The sequence below is a fragment of the Dermacentor andersoni genome, chromosome 9, assembly GCF_023375885.2.
Source record: "Dermacentor andersoni chromosome 9, qqDerAnde1_hic_scaffold, whole genome shotgun sequence".
NCBI lineage: Eukaryota > Metazoa > Arthropoda > Arachnida > Ixodida > Ixodidae > Dermacentor > Dermacentor andersoni.
Genome location: NC_092822.1, coordinates 18,587,710 through 18,592,867, shown reverse-complemented (window position 1 = coordinate 18,592,867; position 5,158 = coordinate 18,587,710).

Here is a 5,158-nt window from a genome sequence, read left to right as displayed (position 1 = left end):
TGTAACACATACAAGTGAAAGAAAGAAAACTCACTGCCACGTCTGTTTCCGATGCAAGGATTCCTGCCACCTACCGTGGCAGCTCAGGAGTTATGGGGCGGCGCACATGACGACGAGGTCACGGATTCGGCCACGGTTGGCCGCATTCCGACGTAGGCGTAATGCAAAAAAAAAAAAAAAGAAGACGCTGGTGTTACATGCATCGACTGCATGTTAGAGAACCGCAGGTCCTCAGAATTATTCCGAAGTCTTCCTCTGAAGCGTGCCTTATAACCGACAGCTCAGTTTGAGCTGGACGCACACGATGGGCCAAGTCTCCGCCGACGAGCATTAATTTGGCTCAGTGGCACCCTATCACGCCGCACACAAGGGCGAAACGAACTAGTCGCCGGCGGCGCAGTTCGCTGTGGATCAGCAACGTCACGCTCGTCCGCAGGATTTGGTCCGTCGTGTGAATCGAGCTGTAGGGACGTTAGGCCTCGTAATTTATTTTTTAAATAACGATTCGCGGCGCCTGCTTTCTGGAAGTAAGAGACTGTGAACGTACAGTAAGTAAACAAACGAAATGTAGCCCCCCTCGCTGCGCCGCTGTACTTTTTGAACGTTATTCGTTTACGCACCGGGATGTGTGTGCTAGCTGCTGCAAGGCACTCAATTTCCGCGCCTTCCGCGTCAGCCTTTGTTCGCGCGAATGAGTATCTGCATGTGGGATCTTAATTTGCATCCTTCCGGGCGTTGCTACTTTGCGAGGCGCGGCACGTGCTTCAGGTTTCGCGGCCCCGTTCCTCGCATATTGTGCTAACTCAAATTCTCGGCGCTATTCCGAGGTTACGTGGGCACGCGCGGTGCTTTTTCTCGAAGCAAGCCATTCAGAAGGCGCTTTTTGTTTCGTAATCTGCCGAGTATAAATGTATGAACCTTGCGATTCCTTTTTGCGCGTGTGTGTGCTTGTATTTCCATTTATATATTCAAATCCAGGCAAATGCTGAGGTCGGTCTCTTTAGAGCCGGCAAACACCTAAATCCTAAATAACATTGTTCAGGCAAGGCTAAAAAAGAAGGAAATGAAGACAATAAAGTCTCGATAATAAAGGCACAAACTAAAGTCACAAGCCTGACAGATAGTGTCACTGCGGGTACAAGCACCGGCGGCAACAACAATAATAAGAAAAACGAGGAAGACGACGCCGATGGCAACGAGGATGACATTACCAAAAAAACAACAAAAAATAATCAGAGGCCTGCCGTGAGCGTCCTTTGCGATCTCTTAGTGGGCACTTAGTTGGTGGAATGCCTGTGAGTGGCATTACTTTATTTGTCTGCCCTTGGTTTCTATTCAAAGTGAAGCTGTATACGACGCGTCTCCCAGGATTTTTCAGTCTCCGTAGACAGAACCGTCGACAGAAAACCATTCCACGAAATGAAGCGACAATTACTTGTCTACGCTAGAATTACGCATGCAAGACACACCCCAATATTCATTTCAATAAAGAAAAGCGCGAAACAAGTGTCAAATCCACATGATAGATGACAAGGCGCGTTCGAAGAATGCGAAGCACGTAGCGGTCGCCGCATACATTTCCCGGTAAAGAGTACGATTGCACAGGCTGCAGTTGCCGGGAAACGGTAACTGTAGCATACGAAGCAGGAAGTGACGTCACCACACTTTTACATGTAAAAGAAGAACCCACCTAGCAAATGGTTTCATTTGTGTTGTGATAGCGCTATGGAAAAGCCACGCATAGTTAGGACTGCCGAAGAGCAGCGCGAACGCGATGACTGGGGACGGGAAAAGCAGCGTCCATATGTTCAACGGGATCATGCTCAGGCAAGTCAGCCAACCACTGTGCACAGGTCATCTATAGATTTCACTTTAGCTAAGAATCTCTCTAAAGTTTCTACGGCAAACCTCAGTGCTTACCAGAGTGATCACAAATCAGTTATCAATATCGTTTCAAGGAAATAAAGTTTAGGTACAGTTCATTTAATTGCCTTGCTGTCAATCAATTCACATAGTGGATTACTCAGTCGTTGAAGGCTACGTCACATCGGTCTATCGGATCAGGTGCTATCACAGCTTTGCTGGCAAACCACCTTAACAGCATGGATGCCCCCCCCCCCCCCTTTTTTTTTTACCATCTTCATGTCGCAGCCATGCTTTCCTTTTCTTGATCATATTTATGCGCAAATATGGGTGCAGCAAATATGTATACAAGAAAGGACGTATGTGGACTCCCTCATGCATGATGGCCAACTGTCCCCTATACTAGTCGCTTTCTTCTATATTACAGAGGAAATGTGGGAGTTATGTCAAAATCAACGCAAACTTAAAGTGATGTAACGTCTATGCGCATAACATTCCCTTCCCCAATTTCTCATATTTTCCTATACGCATGTGCTTTTAGTCTTTGATCACCTCCTCATCTCTAGTCTTCTTTATGATCTCGTTTTCATACATTGTATTCTGCTAGCGGAAATTATGAGATCACGTACAATTTAACCTCCGAACTTCCAATAATTTACCAAAGAGTTCAAAAAAATTCAGTGCCCTTCCGCTCTGTGAAGATGGATGAGCAGCGAAGCTGTGTATGTGGGCCCCTTAATGGCGAACTGCACTTCCGCCGCGGGTAGGCCCAGCATTGCACTGTCTTCGGGACCGGCCCGCGTACGGGGAGTGCTTAAAGCCTGCTGAACCCCCATCGTGGGTCGCCCCAGTAGTGCACTATTGTCACGTGGTAATGACGGTCAAGAAAACAGTAGAAATAGTCAATGAGCGTTGGTGTACGCAGCTATTCGGAGAGTCCTGAGCCAGTCCTGGGCGACAAATCGAAGAGCCCCCACTGCGACTTAAATTTGGAGGACATACGGGTGACGGACGTGAACGTTTAAGGCGGCGGCAGTGGTAGATTGCGATTTATGCAAGCAGCTGTGTCGCTGAGGCAGCAGCAGCCGCCGCAATGTTGCGTAAGCAGCAATGGCGGGGGAGGCTGCCGTCGGCGCCGCCGCCGATGACTTCACCGCATTCTCGTGCAAGCTCCTGCTCTGGACGCGTGGTTTCCATCTTTCGAAACGGCGCGCCGCACAGAAACACATACCCATCGCCTCTCCTCCTGCGCCCTCTCATTGGTTGCCTCCTCCCCCGCCTCCTCCTCCTTCGCCATCGCTTCTCTTATTCCGGAGAGAACGCCTTCCTAGGTCTGCCCATCTTATCGGTGGATCGGACACTGATATGCCGGCGCACGCCACGTCTTTCAACTAGGAGGGCACGTGCACGTCAGAGCACAGGCGATCGCTAGGCGCAGCCAATCCCCCACAGCGCGCCTCCTCACCCAAACACCTGCGCCACGACGCGCGCTCCTAGCTGTTGTGCGCGGTTGAGGTGTCCTCTACTGAGAGGCAGTTACTGCGCTGCACTTTACCCCAATTTTTCACCATTCCACCTAAAGAACCTCGGACTACTACTCCTAGCTGTTGCGTCTCTATGTGTCGCCTAGCGTTTCCTCCTTTCCACTAGCCTTTGCATAGCTGCATCGAGTTTTGAGCGGTCGCCGGGCACGGCTGGAACAAGCTTATACCACTGTCAAGCGGGCAAGTGCACTTACGGGGAGCGCACTTCGGGAACTTGAGTGACACTTTAGGCTATACTCGGTGCTAAACGGGAAACCACAGCGCACTCGCACTAAAAAAAAAAATAATAAAAAAAGCGACAGATTAAAATCACGTTTTTTGAAAATGTAGCTTAAATAAAAAACCTTCTAAAAAGCGATTGCTTTAGTTGTATCATAAATAAAAAACTATCTTAATTTATATTTTCTCAACAAAAAACGAAAATATTTTTACCATAGGAGTGTTACAAGCCAAGGCCGGCCAAGACGAATGCCTAGCCAATCCGGAACAAGACGATGGCGTGCGACGAGGCGGCATTTGATCGCACTGAAAGAGAATATCAGCGAGTTCTGTTCTGATTATTTTGTTAAAAGCTGTTCAACAGCTAGAATGAACTTCTGTGTCCTTTTTCTCTGCATTACATTTTGTATCGACGAAACCGCTGGTGGTGAGGTTACACACTCGCCAGCAAAGTGCGTTCCGTAAACGCACTCCGACCGCAGTGCACTCTTCTGCGAGTACACTCCGCTTGCGACGTTTAGATTTGGGCAAGTGCACTTAAAACCTATAGTGCGCTCTCCAAATTGTACTTAACTTGCCCGCTTGACAGGGGTATTAAAGAGCTCCACTGTTACAAGAAAACACAACCATCGCTTACAGATTACAAGAAGAATTCACCGTTGCAACAGAAAATGCTAGCATACAACGGTAAAACTTCATGGAACCTATGACAGCGGCTGCCCGCGTCCGCATTTCCACGAGCGCACGCTACATTGTCATTACTCATGGCATGGGAGAGATCGCGCCAACATTCGCTTCTTTCGCGACCTGTGCAAGGTGGTCGGCGACAGCAGAGAAATGGAGAACGCCTGCAGCAATGAAAGCGTCACGCTAACCTGAGCATGCTCACGCGATTCTGTAACGAAGAGCCCTTGGCTTAATTGTATCGGAACGCGGTGAAAGACAAGCGAGCAACGGAACATACAGCATTGCGTTCTACAAGAGGGTTAGGCAATATGTATCATTAGGTCTGGAAGAGCTTTTGCGCGGACAGAATGGCTCGTGTCTAGGACATTGAAATTTGTGCATATGAATATGTCTTTAGTTCAGCCGTGGCTAGGCATAAGCGACAGACGGATATAGGGTAATGTCCACCGTAGGATGGGTATATGGGATGCCCGCTAAACCAGATAGAGAAAAGTGGTAGGACTCGCACTACACGTGAAATATTGTAAGCACACACGTCGCTTGTGCGAGATATACAGCACCAAGACTAAGTCGCGTGTCAGATGTGTTGCCATGGACCAGGGGACGACCTGGATCTGTTAATGGGCATGCCGTATACAATTTGCCTAAGAGGTATCTGTGCCTGTAACGTCATAGAAATGATTTACTGGGTCCCATTAACGGGGTTGAACCCGCGATCTCGTGCTTAGTAGAGAGTAAACAGTAAACAGTTTTGTTCGCTGCGGCCACAGCGTCTGCCATGCTCATATCAATGAACGAGAATTTTTATGAAGAGTGCCATTCACGGTGCCCCAGTGTATGCCACA